Genomic DNA, 19,976 nt, shown 5'->3' with positions numbered 1-19,976 from the left:
TTTTGATGGTGCCAGTGGATTCCTCCTCTGAAATCGAACGTTTGAGCATTAAATACAGATCATTTCTCTGCCATTACACATTTAAAGAGACTTTTATTTTTAATAGGGGTAGTTTATGATCTGTGGTGGCCTTTTCTCAACACTAAAATTCACCTTCATAACTGGGAATTTGCCGTAGCTGTGTTGTGAAAGCAGTGTTTAAGTCTCAAAAAGCATTAGAAAGTGTTAAACATGAGGACCTACATATATGTATTGTATACACAGAGATGTCACACTACATATCTCTAGCTGCCTGCGGCATTTGAGCGTATGATTCCTGTGTCCTTACGTAAGGGACTGAGTGCATTGGGTGATTCTTGGAATTTAAACTGGATGAAGGAATTTTAATATATTAGATGTAAACTTGTGTCACATCTAAGATCCATCTCAGTTGTTTTTTTTTTTTGTGAAGACAACCACTTTTTTAAAAACATAAATTAGCATCTATTTTGAATTAATGTGTCTTTTTGAATTAATGTGTCTTTTTGAATTAATGTGTCTTTTTGAATTAATGTGTCTTCCCCACTGAAAGCAATTTATTTTGGAGGAATTATAATGTGACAATATATATTTTTTTCTTTCTGGCTGCATTTAACAAGGATAATAAGCAGTATTTAAAATGAAACTGTGGGTGTTACAGTTTCAGTACCTATATTACCTACCTATATATTTTCTTAGAAACATAACAATTTGTATGTTTTGCATATAAAATAAAAGCACACCAGGTATGAATATTTTGTGTTTTGAGTTTTTTTTTTTTTCCCATCAAATGACTTTTTGTTATTTTGGCAGACTGTAATATATCCAGTGCATCAAGCCTTTTTTCATTTAACCCAAACAGACATCCAGTTACACCTTTGAAATTTTTAAGTGTTATGTAAGCACTCTCCATCTTATGTCAGATCACATACACGATGCTGCAAAAGTATTCACTCGTCTGCCTTCACACACACATGAACCTGAGTAACACCCATTCTTAATCCAGAGGGTTTAATATGATGTGGGCCCACCCTTTGCAGCTGTAACAGCTTCAACTCTTCTGGGAAGTCTTTCTACAGGTTTATGGAGTGTTTATGGGAATTTCTGACCGTTCTTCCAGAAGCACATCTGTGAGGTCAGACACTGATGTTGGAGAGAAGGCCTGGCTCACAGTCTCTGCTCTAATTCATCCCAAAGGTGTTCTATCAGGCTGAGGTCAGGACTCTGTGCAGGCCAGTCAAGTTCTTCCACACCAAACTGGCTCATCCATGTCTTTATGGAGCTGCTTTGTGCACTGGTGTGCAGTCATGGTGGAACAGGAAGGGGCCATCCCCAAACTGTTCCCACAGAGTTGGAGCATCAAATTGTCCCAAATGTCTTGGTTTGCTGAAGCATTAAGAGTTCCTTTCACTGGAACTAAGGGGCCGAGCCCAACTCCTGAAAAACACCCCCACACCATAACCCCCCCTCCACCAAACTTTACACTTGGCACAATGGAGTCAGACAGGTACCGTTCCCCTGGCAACCACCGAACCCAGACTCATCCATCAGATTGGCAGATGGAGAAGTGTGATTCATCCCTCCAGAGAACACGTCTCCACTGCTCTAGAGTCCAGTGGCGGCGGTTTCAGAATTCATCACAGTACAGAAACAGCATTAGTGAAGGTTACAAATGATCTTCTTACAGCCTCTGACAGTGGACTCATCTCTGTTCTTGTCCTGGTGGACCTCAGTGCAGCTTTGATACTGTTTACCATAACATTTTATTACAGAGATTATTACAGAGCATACTATAGGTATTAAAGGTACTGCACTGCAGTGGTTTGAATCATAGTTATCTAATAGACTCCAATTTGTTCATGTAAATGGGGAGTCTTCTTCACACACGAAGCTTAATTATGGAGTTCCACAGGGTTCTGTGCTAGGACCAATTCTATTTACATTATACATGCTTAGAAGTGTGAGGTCTTAGTTGTTATTAATCTCTGGCTCTCTTCCACAATGTGTCTTTTGTCCCATCTCTCCCCTCACAGCAGATGACCCCCCCTCCCTGAGCCTGGTTCTGCTGGAGGTTTCTTCCTGTTAAAGGGAGTTTTTCCTTCCCACTGTCACCAAGTGCTGCTCATAGGGGGTCGTTTTGACTGTTGGGGTTTCTCTGTATTATTGTAGGGTCTTTACCTACAATAAAAAGCACCTTGAGGCAACTGTTTGTTATGATTTGGCGCTATATAAATAAAATTGAATTGAATTGGGGCAGCACGATGGCGTAGTGGTTAGCACTGCTGCCTCACAGTTAGAATAACATCTGGAAGGCCTGGGTTCGATTCCACCTTGGCCACATTCCAAAGACATGCACTTACTGGGGTTAGGTTAATTGGCTAATCTAAATTGCCCATAGGTGTGACTGAGCGCGTGAATGTGAGTGTGAAAGGTCGTTTGTAACTCTGTGTTGGCCCTGCAACAGGCTGGCGACCTGTTCAGGGTGTACCCTGCCTCCCGCCCTATGACAGCTGGGATAGGATGGATGAATTGAATTGAATTGGTGGCGTGCTTTACACCACTGAATCCGACGCTTTGCATTGAGCTTGGTCATGTAAGGCTTGGATGCAGCTGCCATGGAAACCCATTCCATGAAGCTCTCTACTCACTGTTCTTGAGCTGATCTGAAGGTCACATGAAGGTTGGAGGTCTGTAGTGACTGACTCTGCAGAAAGTTGGTGACCTCTGTGCACTATGACCCTCAGCATCCACTGACCCCACTCTGTGATTTTATGTGGCCTACCACTTTGTGGCTGAGTTACTGTGGTTCCCAATCACTTCCACTTTGTTATAATCCCACTAACTGCTGACTGTGGAATATTTGGCAGTGAGGTAATTCCACGACTGTACTTGTTGCACAGGTATCATCCTATCACGGTACCACGCTGAGCTCCTGAGAGCGACCCATTCTTTGACTGATGTTTGTAGAAGCAGTCTGCATGCCCAGGTGCTCAGTTTATACACCTGTGGACGTGACTGGAACACCTGGATTCAGTGATTTGGATGGTGAGGGAATACTTTTTGGAATATAGTGTACTCTGCTTGCTTGAGTGATACACAAGGCGCGTGTACTTATATGCCTATGGATATGTGGGAGAGCGCTGTGTGATGCATGCCCTCTGCATTCATTTTTGTGCCTCTGTGTGTTGTGTTTCACTGCATTAACCCTTAAATGTACTGCATGTTTTTACTTGTGGCTTTGGGTCTCTCAGACTGACTGCTCTCTGACAGAATGACTGAGTTCAAGGGGCTTCTCCATAAACACGTCACCTCTGGTCTCCAACTGAAGCATGGCAACCCTTGGTTTGGCAGTGCTGTGACACTGAAAGCGGTGTCTTCAGAAGTCTAGTGGAGAGTGTGCAGGGGTATCAGGCAAACTGACAGAGACACAGATTCTTCTTCATTGCTGCCTCCCCCTCAACGTGTCTCTGAGGGAGAGTGAATAGGGGAGGGGATGGGGAGAATCACATCTTCTGCCATTTATCTGTTCTCAAGGGATCACAGTTGACGTCACACCTGCACACAGCGACTTGTGCGCACAAACACACTTAACTTGCAGCATATAGGAAAAGGTTTGCAGTTTACTACGGGGCTGGGGGAGTCGACGGGGGCTGCACTGGATATGCTGAGGGCTTGAATTTAGAACAAGCACACACAGCAGAACAGGAAAAACATTCTGACATAATCTGGGGTTAGCCTGCATTTAGGGAGCCAATTCAGGGTTCAAATGTCAGATGCAGGAACATTTTTACTGCCCAAGTACTGTAAATATTAAAATATCTTTATTACAGTTTCACACTTTACTATGTAAATGTAAGGATATAGTCCCTTAATAAATGCTAACTGCCAGTATCTAATTAAATCTTGAATTGAGCCTTTTATTTATTTGACTAAATATCTTATTGTATTTTTCTGTGGGTGAAACACCAGGTACACTACTTCCATGGTCAGAGGTGTATAAATCAAGCACCTAGGCATGCAGACTGCTTCTACAAACATTAGTGAAAGAATGGCTCGCTCTCAGGAGAGTTGAAGCTGTTATAGCTGCAAAAGTTGGGCCGACATCATGTTAAACGAATGTGATGCCACTCAAGTTCATATGTGTGTAAAGATATGTGAGCGAATACTTTTGACAATATAGTGCAGGCACTGCTGTTATGTAGCATCCTAATCCAAATGCTTATGAAAGACATCAGAATAACAGGACTACTGAGACCATGGACTCATTTATAAAACAGTGCACAGCATCCATACTAAAAGAGAAGATGCACAAAGGCACAAAACGCCTCTAGAATACTGATGCATGAAATCCTGCAGATTTTTTTCTGTTTTTTTGTTCTCTGGGTTGTTTTCATGATAAAGAATAAAGATTTTTTTGAGATAGAGCGATGTTGATGCGCTTATGGTCCAGAAAATGTTTTTATGGACTCCTTAGTTTTAGTTCCTCTTTACTTTATTTTCAAATAAAAATAGGACATGCTAATAAAAGTCTCATCATCCTTATGACCACTCATTAGTTTCTGATTCCCCCTCAAACTCATGAATGAAAGTTTTACCATCAACTTTTTAGCAAGCTTTCAGTGACCAGCTTATCGCACCCTAAAGCATTTTCCTTCACGTGTCTCATCTGCCGTGTCCTCTCATGACATTTTGAGCTCCGCAAACTAAACCATCCATTGTGTATTTTATCTGCAGCAGCTATGGTGGGGCTTGCTACATCCTGTGGGCTTATCAACTGCTTCCTCAAATCTACTCCCATTTGCTAATCTCTTCCCACCCATACCTGTCCTAAAATATGCCAGCTATGAAATCCCTTACTCCTATTCCTTTATAATGTTCTGGACAAATGCAACAATATATTCAAATCAGGTGACAAATCACTCAGTCTCTCCTGCTTGAGCATTGTTTTATCATGCTTAGACAAACAGGAAGATACCTCACCTATCTATAAACTGGCTTTGAATGAATGTTACTGTGCTAAAGTCATGAATTAAATCATTTCTCTATATTATAAATCTCCCACCCACAGAGTTGCTTTCTCACTCCACATTCACATTTTATCCAATGATCGTTTAGCCTGAGGAAGTCAGTTTATCGCTCGGGGACTTTGCTCTATAAATACTCCCCTTTGTATGAACCCTGGTTCTTCCCTGCTCCATACTGAGCACTGTTCAGTATCCCTGCCTATCCCATACTTTATTCCTAACAACCTGTTGAAGTGTTGAAATATTTGATTTGGATGAAGAAGGCTTTTCATTACTTCCTTCTTCAGATATTCATGGATTTATATTTACCCAACCTCTACTAGAGGTCCAGAATGCTCTACTGTCTCTATATTGTTGAAATAATGGAAATGAGGGGGGGCGATTACTCAGTCACTAGATTCGAATCTTATTCAATACAACATGACGTTAATTTTATTATTGTTCTGTCCAACCTCTTATACTTAAGAGGAGCCTATCCCAGTCTATGCAAGCTCCAGACAGAAGGGGTCCAGCCGGCCGCGGGACCTGAGCCCAGGATGTTCGTATGAGGCAACAGAGCTAACCGCTGCACCACTGTTTGTTACATGGTCTGATTTAGAGCAAAAATAACCCAAAGGGTTCTTTAAGCATCTAGCTTATTTAACTCCCCAAAGCATCAAATACAGTTATTAAACTGCCGTTAAAGCAATAACCACCCCCCCCCCCCCCCCCCCCCCCCCCCCCCCCCCCCCCCAAAGAGACTGTCCCTCTTTGTTGTGTGTCTCGACCCACACTCAGCATAATAGACTCACCTTCCAGGTCTTAGTATAAGGTAGATGAGAAACTGATTGCTAACATGCCCATCTCACATGTGACTAAGAAACTTGGCTTTTGTGAGGCACATTTAGAAAATGCTGAATGCCATGACCGTATTTTAACGTTCAAGCTCTGCAAATCAAAACCCTTCCAGTTGATTGTGTGGTACAAAGCCAAAGGAATTAGTAAGGTCTAAAAATATCATAGGGAGATTTCAGTTATTCAGCTTGGCTGACTTAATTTGGTGCCAAGTTATGCTTGTATGCTCCAAGCATATGAAAATGCCTGATATTCCTGGTTCTTCCTCTGGTGTGTCAATAAACTAACAGTAGCTGGCTCCTCCACAGCAAAAACACCCCGAATCCCTCTTTATATTAGAAGAAAACAAAATAAATATCATCTGAATAGTGTACAGATTTTTTTTAAATTTCTTTTTGTAATAATCTTGCTCTGATGTAGGCGTGAACTTTGCCTACACAAGAATCTCAATAAGGCTTTTTTTCCCTTTCTAAGTGGGATTTAGAAGTCATGTCAGCACATTATTGTTGAGTTTTATGAATGGAAAAACAGCAGACGTTGGAAACATCCTCCGATATCCACACGTGTACTGTACATCTGTGCGACATCTTTGAGTACTACACATATTTATCAGCGTGTTGCGCAGGACTGTCTTTGTGAAATGCTTCCTCAGTGTGTGGGGGTGAAGTGCAGCAGCCTGGCTGCTCCTGTGGGGATGTGTTTTATTCACCAGATATTGAGTATGAATCTTTTTGACATTACTCTTTTCTGATTTTCTCCATGCTTGTATTTATTTGATGGTGCATCACTTCACCTTACACATATGTTTAGTGTGATTAAATTTTTCCAGTCCCAGGGCGCTCTGCATGGTAGCAGCCGGGGCTGTATAGGATTTAAAAAACTTGGAAGCTTCGCCGTGCTTCATCACTCGCCGGAGTTTGTGTATTTCTCTCAGTCGTGCACCCACACTCTAACAAACGCACACTTACTCACTCACACACCCATAGAATCCAAAAATTCTTCTCGGTCCTTCCAGCCAAATTAGTATCTTCTTTCATTCCAGGATGCAGATGTCAGTGAAATACCTGTGGAAAATCGCCATGATTGGGTTCATTATGTTGCCTGCAGTTAGCAGGAATGGAAATGAGTTTGGTATTTTAGGCTGGAGAAATAAATAAATAAATTCTCTCTTTTCAAAATATCAACTTGTTAGACTCAAGCAGTGCTGCTGTCTGCCTGTTTTGGTACATTTCTAGACTACTTGATGAGAATCTATGAATAAATTATCTTCTGACAGGTGGATAATGATAAGCTCTGTTTTAGATTGCCGTTATAATTTATAGCACGAATATCTGCTCATCTCTCTCATCATGATACATCAAAGTGAGTGGTATCTGCTTTCCTTGTTCGCGTTATCATTCATTTTTTTTTTTTATATGCTTTTATTTCTGCTATCTCAGCTTGTCCTGAACCAACGCTGCTGTGAGAGTCAGTGGTCATCATAATCATTTCTGTTATCCGTCCTCGTGCTTCCATCTGCACTCGAGCATAGAAGAAACGAGCGTCCGCCTGTAATGGATATCTAAGTGGCAAGACTATTAACGAGTCTATAACAAGTCAGATGCATATTATTTATAAGAAATACAATTTTGTGACTATTAAAGGCTAAAGAGACCATCAAACAGAAGTTTTATTTATTCCACCAGCTGAAAAAACAAATTATTTGTATCATTGCGTATGTGTCCCAAGAAACTGTTCAGTGCATCTTTACCTTGTAATTTGTTTCCTGTTATTTCTGATTTATCTCTCTATAGTCTCCATCCTTATCTATAAGTGGGACTAAGACTTTCCTCTACTGATCAGACTAGCCACTGGTGGCTTGTTCGGTTTGTCGGTCTGGTTTTACACCCACAACCTTGCGACAAGTGGAGGCTGTGTGGGTCCAGACAAGTCTTGGAGGTATTAATTAGGTTATAAAAAAGAATCTGGAATTCACTTGTTCATCCATCCTGACCTGTTTATCTGACCCACTTCTACCTGTCTGCTGTGGTGTTGTAGAGCATGCATTAGTTGTGCGCTGGGAGAACAGATTTGCATGAGGCTTTTTTGTTTTCCTGCTCGAGGCCTTTTGCTGTTTTTGGCCTCTGTGTGTGTTTGGTTTTTCGGAGCGTGCCGCCTCACCCTGCATCTCATCAGTAACCTGGTGTCTCCTCACAGTCTGGTCCTCAAAGGTGAGCTATTTCAGGAGCTCTCCCACAGAGACAACATTTTAATTCCATTTACTCATCATTACTTTTTCATGTTGTGCAACATTTTAAAAAGCAAACTTTTAAAAACTTCTTTTGCCATTTCATAAAATGAACTAATAAAATTATAGTAGTGAATTACTGGATGACTATTCACATAAAAGGATTCACAACTGACCACATCTGTTGACAGTGGATGAAAATACAAATTTGGGATATTTGAAATTAAAAGGTCAATGCGTGTACACATGCATGCACGCACACACACACACAATTTTTTAAAGAGTCCCAAAAAGTAATGATAATTAAGTTGCAGTAAATGGTAAATGGACTGGTACATATTTAATGCTTTTCTTCTCAATGTGAGTATGGTGCACCTAAAAATGTGTCACCCCAATATTTTTTTTAGTTACTTGGTTATTCAGTAACTGTGTTTAGATGGGCTGTATTTGTTTAACCTTTCACACTAGACATTTTAATGTGTCACTGTTAAGTGCTTTCCTGAGTTTTAAGGGTACAGAGTGGAACCTTTGTAGTTGCCAGTTAGGTTACTCTTTCCAGGTGGACTTCCTGTTTACCTCAGACGCAATCTGGATGTGAATGGGAGTACTCCATAGTGATCATTGCTCTGACCCATTTCTATATTATTTCAGGTTAGTACATGGTTAATTTGCCAAAAAGTAACTCTGTGAAGTCATACTTCATTGTTTACCAGTATGGGTAACTTCTATATTTGTATGTGCTTTTTCTTAAGTTTATATACCGTTCTTCAGTCATGGTGGTGACTGGCGGGAAAGTCGCCCGAGTGCCAGAAAATGCACGAGACCTCATCCTTAGTAAAGTTGTGTGCTGTACTGTTTTGTTTGCACGGTGACTAATCTGCACTTTTGATAATGTACATAGCTCCCACATGACACATCAAAGCCACAGTGTTCAATAAGTTTTAGTAAGTTGTCTGAAAGTGTGTTGAAAGTGTGCTTGTTTTAGTTGTTAAATTCAAATATTTTGTTTGTGTATTTTCTAAGTATATTAATGTTCTTTTGAGTTAAATACTGAAGAGCCAGCAGTGTACGGTTAGGGGAGAGACCCTATGATATAGCTGAGTATTGCTATATGTTTCACTGTGACCCGGTGATGATGGTAACTGGAGAGTTACCGAGATGAAAGGTGATTTGTGCAATTGAAAATATAATGCAAATACTTAATGGCAATAATGCATTGTACATTGCTGCATATTTGTGTTTCATGACAATTAACCCTTTAACATTCCGGGGGTTTTGTGTCAAAAACGCCTAAGAATTTACTCAAATTTTTAAGTTAAAGCTGTTCCTAAACCCTTGGGACTATGTGAAAAAGCTTGGGCATTTTGGAAAGGTAACATTCTATATTTTTTAATACAAAAGTAAGATTTCCTCTAAGTGTAACTATCAGAAAGTTATTCTCTTTGAACAGACAAATTTGAAGATTTTTTTCTCGCCTAGATTAAAAAACAAAAAAAACAAGAGATTAGACAGTTGAATTTGGTACTTATGGACTTAAAACACATCATGATTGCAAAGAATAAGGTCTTGGCTATTCCCATTTCAAATTTGAAAGCAATAGCTGTAAAATTGAGCATTTACAGCATATTCCATAAGGTATGGGTTGTGCGTTTTTCAGAGTGACATTTTTGGAGACACTTGGACAACCCTGAAATATGCAATAACTTCTGAATGCTTCATCCTACAGACATCAATGAGGGCTCTAATGAAAGCTTACACTTAGAGGAATTAGAATATAGAGGCCAAAGCCACTCTCCCTGTTTTAGAAATTCATATTTATCATAAAAAGCAATAAAGAGTACACTAAACGTGTGCATTATAAACAGTAGTCCAAACCAGTGCTATAGTCAACAAACATTTTAATAAACACACAAATATTACTATATATACTATATACATACTATATTTAAAATAAAAATATTAAATAAAACTATTTACATACTCATGGCACATTATTATTTTACATGTTCTTTTCTCTGTGTCAGTCATCACGGTTTACAAAGGCATGGTACACACTTGACTGGAGTTTTTTCATGGCACTATAGCCTTTTATAATCTTTTCTTTGTGTTTTGGCAATGTTTTGAACAAAAAAACCCATCAAAACAGCAATAGCACACATAAAACATCTTTTATACATGAGCGCACAGAAATCCTGAAACCACAAATCTGTCATTCGAAGGATGCTCTGTTTACAGAAAGAACATAGACCCCTCAAACTATACATCCACGTGTTCAGAATTTCATTGGCTAAGCGTCTGTAGCGTTATTTTTATTCTGTGAGCTGATAGGTTGGATCTGTTGTCATCAGAATGTGGGCAGGAGCTTGTGCTAGTCTGTGACACTCATTGGCTATTCCTTGCTACAGACAGCCGTCACAGTGTCCCAGTTGGTCAAGTTAGGTGTCAATCAAAGCCTAAGACCCGGAACTTCCGATTTGGAGCAAAATGGAGGCTCTATCGGCAGCTATACAGCTAACAGGAGGCAACAAACAGTGTTTACGTTTTTTCAAGAAAAGTTTAGGCTCTGTTTTTGGTGCCCTTGTGGATACGACTCGTGTTTTTGACCTCATGGATGTATTGGATTATATTCACTGGACTGTTACGGACAGAATGATGCCAAATTTGTGGAGAATTATGAAGATTTGGAGTCCAGACGAGCGGTCGAAGGTAGGAAAGTCAAATTACTAGTTTCGGCTATCAGCTTACAATACCCTGCGCTGTATATGCTGTGATTTTTGTACATGGCAATGGCATACATGGTTAGAAAGAGGAGAACCGTGGCTTTCTTTTAATGTTTCGTATGTGTGTTTTGACAACATAGGGACGGAGAAATTTGACTGTATATTGTAAGAATTCTGCTCGACGGCCCTTGATCGGGCCGCGGAACGTTAAAGGGTTAAAGTCGCAATCTGGACGTGAACGGCAGCACTCCATAGTGATCATTGCTCTGACCCATTTCCATATTATTTCAGATTGCATTACTGGCACAGTGACCCCACTCCTCGGGGCCCGTAACATGAGCGCCCAAAGTGTTTTCTTACTACAGGCCTCATTCACTCATTCACACACACACACACACACACACACACACACACACACACACACACACACACACACACACATTCATACAAGTGCTTTTTTCTATGCCTAAGTACTTTTAACTTAATGCTCACTCTGATGGATGCATTGGGGGTAACTCGAGGTTCAGTATCTCTCCCAAGGATATGTTGACATGCAGGTCAGAGGAGCCAGGGATTGACTCACCCGCTGATTAGTAGACGACCCACAGTGAGACACCTTTTACAGTTAGGCAGGCTTATGGTCACCTTATTATCACCTCTTTTGTTGGAGCTAGATTTGATCAGGAGGGATGCTCTATTATACTGTGTTTGGTTGTTTGGCTGTCAGGCAACTGATGTTGTGCTGGGTATTTGAAAATGCTGCACGGCAGCTAAATGGGTCAGCTTAGGACAAATTTGCTTCTTGGTGTTTTTTTCTTTTTAAACTGATTTGCTAACACAACCTAAATATGCTTAAAAAGACTGTAAACTGTGGGTGTATACCTCCGATTGAAAGCAGGAATGGTTTCAGCAGGTGTTTGTAGCCATAGCTCAAAGTGACACCATCACAATACTCACTTTGTTCAGTCAGCTGGCTGACCCCCTAAATGATCAAAAATACTGAAACAGCAGCATAAAGACATAAAAATAAAATTAATTTAAAACCCCAATTCTGAGAAAGTTGGGACATGATGCCAAATGTAATCAAAAACAGAATGCAATAATTTGCAAATCTCAATAAACCCTTATTTTATTCACAATAGAAAATGGAAAACACATCAAATGTCTGAACTGAGGAAAAGTGCAGCATTTTTAGGCAAATATTAGCTAATTTTGAATTAAAAAAACTGTAAAGTGGTACAGGAGGAATATTTTGCACCTAATCAGGGCTTTGTAGTCGAAGAGTACAGGTGCTGAACTGGGCTGCCTGCAGTCCAGACCGTTCACCAACTGAAAATTGGTGCATCATAAAAAGAAAAATACATCAAAGATGATCCAGGACTGTTGAGCAGCTAGAATCCTACATCACACAAAGGGACAACATTCCTCTCCTGAAGGTCCTGCAACTGGTTTCCTCAGTTCCCATGCATTCATAGACTCTTGTTAACAGAAGTGGGAATGCTACACAGTGGGGAAACAGCCCTATCCCAACTTTTTTTGTGACATGCTTGTGCCATCAAATTCAAAACGAGCCAATATTTTTTATCAAATGGTACATGTTCTCAGTGTTTACTAACTTTTTCAGAACTGGGTTTGTACATGTACCTCTACTCTAACTGGACCATTTGTTATGCTGCTACACTTTGATTTTGTTCCCGATTCTTTAAAAATGGCAGCAATGGAAATACTGTATCCAGACATACTGCAGTGGTGGCAAGTTAGAATTTAGGGCAAGTTCTACTCTAGAAGTCACACATTTAAAAAAGCTGCATTTGATTAAATGCACGACAAAAAGAAGGCCTTATAAAAGTGTGAAGTATTTTGAAGTATTTTATTTTATTTGACATGCTTTTATATATATTCAGAAATAACACTGAGCTCTATTTTTGTGTGAAATCAAAATGGAAAAATAAAGTGTTACTGATTCCAAGTATGCCAGTTTTTGTTTATTTGTACTCTGGAGAATTTGGATGTAATATAGTGTTATGTAACAAGCAGAGATTGGGGCAGAATGCAGCACAGAAGGCTGTGTTGCACTGGAGTTGTGTCAGTTGCATTGTTCATTCATGTGCCTCACTCTGTCTCTCCAAGCTGCTGGCCTTCTAACATCCCGGTGGCAGACATCCCAAAATCCCTTGTTGAGTGTAAGAGATTCGCACACTTGGCACAGGCTTCTCCTCTCTTGATGTTCATATTTCTCTGTTTCTTAACAACTAAAGAAACATAACTCAAAACACTGTCAGTTCTGGAAGTGCTCCTGCTGAGCCCTGTTTTCAGGCTGGCAGTCAAACATCACATTTCAATTCTGCTTTATGCGTTTTCCTTCCTGTCTAAAATCTATACTTATGCATAGAATCTCTCTCTTTTCTCAGTCCTGTCATCTTTTCTATGGTTGTTTTTCTCCTCATCACTGCCCAATCCACTGCAGCCACCAAAACAGCAAATTAGACAAAGACCTCAAAGTAAAAATGTCACTGAAAATGGTCGTATGACTCACTTCGTCGAAACCAAACCAATGTTAAGTCACTGTATTGTGAAGTGGCGCAAGCCTGTCTGCAGCGTTATAATTAGACTCCCCTCGTAGCCATTACTTGACTCAGCAGCTGTTGTCAGTGTGTGGCCCCTTTTTTTTTCTGCCTTTTTCTTCTTTGTCCTGTGATGTGAATCACCCCCCCCCCCCCCCCCCCCCCCCCCCCCCCCCCCCCCCCCCCCCCCCCACCTCCCATGTTGTAGGTTGCGGTTTGGTGACCTACTTGTCAGAGAGTGTAACATTTTTTTGGCTTGTCACCTCTTTGCTTTCTACAGACGTCATGGATGTCTTCTTGCTGCCACTGCATTAGTATAAAGGACACCTCATTATTCAGTCTCTGTGCTTTCTATATAAGACCACAGTCAGAATTGGCTGGTAAACACTTTTGCAGTTGAGACTCTACACACTGATTTGTTTTAGAGAATACACACTCACTAGCGACTTCATTAGGTACACCTTGCCAGCAGTGTATTCAAAAAAAGTAATTATTACTCATTATTTTTCTGAAAAGGAATGCAGTACGTTACTTAATTACTTTCCAGAGAACGTAATTTGATACACTACTCATATAGCACCAAATCACAACAAACAAACAAATACAGAGAAAACCCAACAGTCAAAACGACCCCCTATGAGCAGCACTTGGTGACAGTGGGAAGGAAAAACTCCCTTTAACAGGAAGAAACCTCCAGCAGAACCAGGCTCAGGGAGGGGGGGTCATCTGCTGAGGGGAGAGAGACAGGACACACTGTGGAAGAGAGACAGAGATAATTAATAATTAATAATTAAATGCAGAGAGGGAAATAAACAGAGTGAAAGGATGTGAATGAAAAGAAACACTCATAGGAACCCCCCAGCAGCCTAGGCCTGTTGCATCATAACTAAGGGAGGGTTCAGGGTCACCTGATCCAGCCCTAACTATAAGCTTGATCATAAAGGAAAGTTTTAAGCCTAATCTTAAAAATAGAGAGGGTGTCTGTCTCCTGAATCCAAGCTGGGAGCTGGTTCCACAGAAGAGGGGCCTGAAAGCTGAAGGCTCTGCCTCCCATTCTACTCTTAAGTATCCGAGGAACCACAAGTAAGCCAGCAGTCTGAGAGAGAAGTGCTCTGTTGGGGTGATATGGTACTATGAGGTCTTTGAGATAACATGGGGCCTGATTCAACAGGGTGCTGAATATATCTGTCAGATTTTCATCAGCTGCACACCCATGATTCAAATCTTGTGTTCCACCATATCCTAAAGGTGTTCTTTTGGATTGAAAGCCATTTGAGCACAGTGAGAGCCCACTGCCACACTCAAGGAAGCAGTGTGAAATGCTTGGAGTTTTGTGACAGGGCACATTTTCCTGCTGGGAATGGGATGGACATGGTCAGCAACAATACTCAGGTAGACTGTAGCATTTGAACAATGCTCATCTGGTACTAAGGGAACCAAACTGTACACACCATTACACCACCACCTGCAGCAGCAGGTGGGACTCATTAGGCCAGGCAACAAGTCTTCTATTATTCAATTTTGATGAGCCCTGCAAATTGTAGCTTCAGTTTCCTGTTCTTAGCTGACAGGAGTGGCACCGATGTTGTCTTCTGCTGCTGTTGCCTGCTTCAAGGTTCGATGTGTGGTGCATTCAGAGATGCTCTTCTGCATAGCCCGGTTTTAACAAATGGTTCTTTGAATTACTGTTGCCTTCCTGTCAGCTTGAAGCAGACTGACCATTCTCTGATCTCTAACATCAACGAGGCATTTTCACTCAGAGAACTGCTGTTCACTGGATATTTGCTGCACCAACAACCATGCCATATTCAAAGTCACTTATGTGAATCCCTCTTTCCCTCATTCTGATGCTCAATTTGAACGTCTCCCATTCACGCAGACCACAACAATCCACAACAAAAGTCTACACATAACATAGCTTAAATAATCATTACAATGCTATGCGATTTATGATTTCAACTTAAACATATATATATTTGGTAAAAGTTGAAGTACTGGATCAACTTCTTTACTTAAGTAAAAGTAAAAAAGTACAGGCTCTGAAATCTAATCAGAGTAAGAAAGTAAAAGTAGCCGGTTGTAGAAATGTTGGACTCAGTGAATGAATCTCAGCATCAGCAGCTTTGATTCAAACTCGTCTCTGCTGCACTGATGTAACCTGTAACTCTGACCATGAACACAGCCTCTGTGCACCAGCCCAACACACACTAAACTGCAGTAATTTCATACAATCTTTGAATAACACAAAGTCAGCATACCTCAGTTTGTTTTGCAGTCCTTACCTTTAAATCTCACCTCTCTTCTTCCTCTCCTGTCCTCTTTCTCCACCTCTGAGTGAACTTCTCTCTCTTTTTTCTCTCCCTGAAATACAGCAGCTCTTCTTTTAGCTAGCAGACACACTGTGTGACAAAATGCACACACTTTGTGTGTTTGCTCATATTTGTTGAGCATTTAGAAACGCTGCATTTAAAATTACCTGCCACACATTATAACCTAGTGACAAACTGCCAAAAAGTGCTTTAGCTTTTGAGATACATCTAACGGAGGTAGAACTAAACCCAACCATGTTTTTCCTCATCTCTAAGGTCTCCCCTATATGAAATGGATTCTTGGCCAAAAATATTTTACTGCCAAGATGGTTAAATTGATAGATATTGTTATATACCCCAAAACTAAAAAAGAACTCAAGTACAGCCTGTCCGCATGGGGATTAACCCACAGATGTAGATTAATAACAAAAGGCCTGGGAGCTTTCAGAATGGACATGTATGTAGTCAGAATTTTGCTTTACCCACGAGAAAAAACTGGATGGGAATATCTTATTACTCTCTTCATGCTCGCTCCTCTCCAGTAGCACTAGCTAAGATGCTGAAGTACCGCAAGCACAACTTACATCTGCCCTCGGTCCGGCCCGCTGTGACCCCTGATTATAGCGCTATAAAAGATACATAAATTATATGGTTGTGCCTCTTTAATCTGTTTATGTGCGATAAGCCCCGGTGATGGAGGATACTCCATCACCGGGGCTTATGATTGTCCCTTATGTTTAGGCTCAGATTGTTTGATGTTCGACGGCGCAGTGACCGGAAATACAAACTTCTCTCAGACGCGTTAAACCTAAAATAACGAGTCTGTTTTGAAAATGTAATTAGTAGAATGTGCAGATACTTGTGTAAAAATGTATGGAGTAAAAGTAAAAAGTAGTCAGAAAAATAAATATTTTAGTAAAGTACAGATACCTGAAAAATCTACTTAAGTACAATAACGAAGTATTTGTACTTTGTTACTTCCCACCTCTGAACTGCAGTACCAGTCAAAAGTTTGGACAGACTGGGTGAACGTGTGCAAACTTCTGACTGGTACTGTGTGTGTGTGTGTGTGTTTTGGTAAAGTAAGAGTGAAAAATTTCCTAAACTCATTAAAGAGTTGCGCTCTGTTACAGTGGCTAGTTACTGAGCTCGGATTGGACCATTTCTTTGGGGGATTAGGGGTTTAGAGAATGGATTATAATTTCAGTGGGACACAGTAATTATTGACATGGCAATATTCTAGTGCGGGTTCCAACAAAAAGGAACAAAGCTAAAATGCAGCTTAAATAAAGGTGATGAGAGCATGTTCAGAAAATCATTGACCCTCCTTTGGCTCATATTTACATTCTTCCAAGGTTGCTTAAGAGTGAGAGTCGAGTGTCATCTCAGTTCCTGAGCACTGGAGCAGCACTGTTGTTTTATTAATAAGGAGGTCGTTCATTTAAAGAGGGGTCCTCTGGGCTATTAATTCTGGATAGACATAAAAGACCACAGAAATTGGATAAGCCACCGATATTTGAAATGCAAAATGGAGCATGAAGTTAAGGATTTACTGAAATTGTATCACCCAGTGAGCTCTTATATTTTTGAACTATACTATGGATTTTCTTTAATTTTTGCATTAGTATGTTAGGGAAATACATTATGTGACAGGTTTTCTTGTTCCTTCATGTATAATAGCATTAAACCTAGAGCTTTGTGACCCTGACAGTGGATCACTCAGTACAAACCCATTATTATTATTATTACTCACTTTTTTTTAAAAATTCCTGATGCTTCCATTGATCCATTGCCCCTGTCGTAGAGTGAGAGGTGGAGTGCACCCTGGACAAGTCGCCAGTCCACCGCAAGGCTCACTGATGTTATATTGATATTTAATAATTAGCGATACAAAACTGTGTATTCTCAATTTAAAATACTTTTGATGAAAACTATTCTCTATCTGTTGGAAAGCCATATTAAAATTTTAAGTCTAATGTATCCTATTTCTAGATACCTTTATCTTCTTTCATTTACCAAAACTCTCTTCTGACCTGTTAGTTAGATAAGTGGTTAATGTGGGTGGGAGACTGGGAATATTGAACCAACTGTAGTTTGGAGTCCAAAAATAGTTCTGAAAGCTGATGGTCGGCACCTGATGATCTAAATGCTGGACCATTTGGATTTATCAAAAAGTTTGTCAAAGCAGAAAATTCACAAGTAATTGGTGCCCTGGCACGTTGTCATGGGGGAACTCATTCACAGTTGCAAAAATCATGGAAGCACTCAGAAAACAGACAAAATAAAATCATGCATGATGACATCCTGTGCCGCTACTGTTCTATTCAATTTCATGCCCACTGAGCACTGAAGCAGGTGCTCTCAATAGTCCAGCCATGTTTTGATGCCAGGGGCACCTCTTCAGTTTCCTGCTCACCTGTTGGTTCGGTATAAACACCCTCCAGAGCGACATGCTGTCCACTGATATCACTGGTCCCCAGCTCTATTTTTTTCACATTACAACTATTGTCTAAAGTCATGTGAATAAAGTTTTTTTCCACAGGACTCTATGGAGTGCATAGAAAAACTAAAGTCCATCCCATGATTGAGTGGCTCGTCGAAGCACCTTTAGCTGCAATAACTTGAAGCAGTCTTTTTCTGTATGACTTTTTCAGTCTCTCACATTGTTGTGGAGAAATTTTGGCCAATTCTTCTTTATAGCATTGCTTCAGTTCATTGAGGTTTGGGGCCATTTTCTTTTTCAAATGCACGGCTTTCTTAAATTTCTGCCACGGCAGTTCAATTAGGTTGAGGTCTGGACTCGAAGCACTTTGATTCTTTTCTTTTTCAGTCGTTCTGTTGCTTGGAATCATTGTCCTGTTGCAAGAGCTTAGCTGTCAATGTCAACATTGTCCTGTTGCCAAGCTTTAGACTCATGGCCTCACATCTGACTTTTGAATACTTTGGTATACAGAGGAGTTCATGGGCGACTTAATACATGGTCGACTGCAATACAACCCCAAAATCATCACCCCTCCACCACCATGCTGGAGAGGTGGTATGAGGAGTTTGTGTTGACACTCTGTGTTTGGCCAGACATCTCCACTTTTGTCCAAAGGGCATTGCTCTAGGAGACTTGTGGTTTGTTTAGATGCAACTTTGCAAACCAAAGCCATGCTGTTATATGAGAGAAGAGGCTTCTGGTTTGCACCCGAGTGTGAAGCAGCAGGCATGAGAACCAGCGCCTCTAAGTCTGAGGCCATGGTCCTCTGCCGGAAAAGGGTGGAGCGCCCTCTCCGGCTCAGGGATGAGTTCCTGCCCCAGGTGGAGGAGTTCAAGTATCTCGGGGTCTTGTTCACGAGTGACGGGAGAAGGGAACAGGAGATCGAGAAACGGATCGGGGCTGTATCTGCAGTGATGCGGCGACTGCACCGGTCTGTCGTGGTGAAGAGGGAGCTTAGTGTAAAAGCGAAGCTGTCGGTTTACCGGTCGATCTGCTTTCCTATCCTCACCTACGGTCACAAGCTTTGGGTAGTGACCATAGGTGAGGAATGCAGCCATTTCGGGAGGGCTCAGAGTAGAGAAGCCAGTTGAGGTGGCTCGGGCACCTCTTGGGTGATGTGTTCCGGGCATGTCCCACCGGGAGGAGGCCACGGGGTAGAGCCAGGACATGCTGGAGAGATTGTATCTCTCAGCTGACCTGGGAACACCTTGGGGTCCCTCCAGATGAGCTGGTGGAAGTGGCTGGGGAGAGGGAAGGCTGGGCTTCTCTGCTTTGGCAGCAGCCCCTGCAACCCGACCCCGGATAAATGGAAGAGAGTGGATGGATGGATGGATAGATGGATGGATGGGCTTCCTCCTGGCAAGCCTCCCAACAAGTCACATTCGTTCAGTCTTTTTCTAAGTGTCCTGTCATGATCTTTAATATTTAACATGCTGAGACCTGTAGAGTCTGAGATGCAGCTTTTGGGTTTTTTGCAACTTCCCTGAGCATTCTTTGGTCTGATGTTGGGAGGAATTTGCTGGCATGTCCATTCCTGGGATAATTATATTACCTCAATCCTCCAGGCCAGCAAACTACTAAAATTCCTGCTTTTATAGAAGTACTCACACTTGACTGTTCACATGGACAGCTTTCTGAATGGGTTAGTTGTGTTTGCACTCTGGTTGATTTTAAAGAAAAGTTTATATAAACTGTTTAGACTGTACTGACAGGCTGTTGATACACAGTCCTTTAAAAGAATGATTATAGAAGGAGTTATCTTAAACTTATGCTGGCAGGCACTGTGTTTTTGTTATTT

The sequence above is a fragment of the Archocentrus centrarchus genome, chromosome 9 (genome assembly GCF_007364275.1).
Source record: "Archocentrus centrarchus isolate MPI-CPG fArcCen1 chromosome 9, fArcCen1, whole genome shotgun sequence".
Classification (NCBI taxonomy): Eukaryota; Metazoa; Chordata; class Actinopteri; order Cichliformes; family Cichlidae; genus Archocentrus; species Archocentrus centrarchus.
This window is presented reverse-complemented; position numbering follows the sequence as displayed.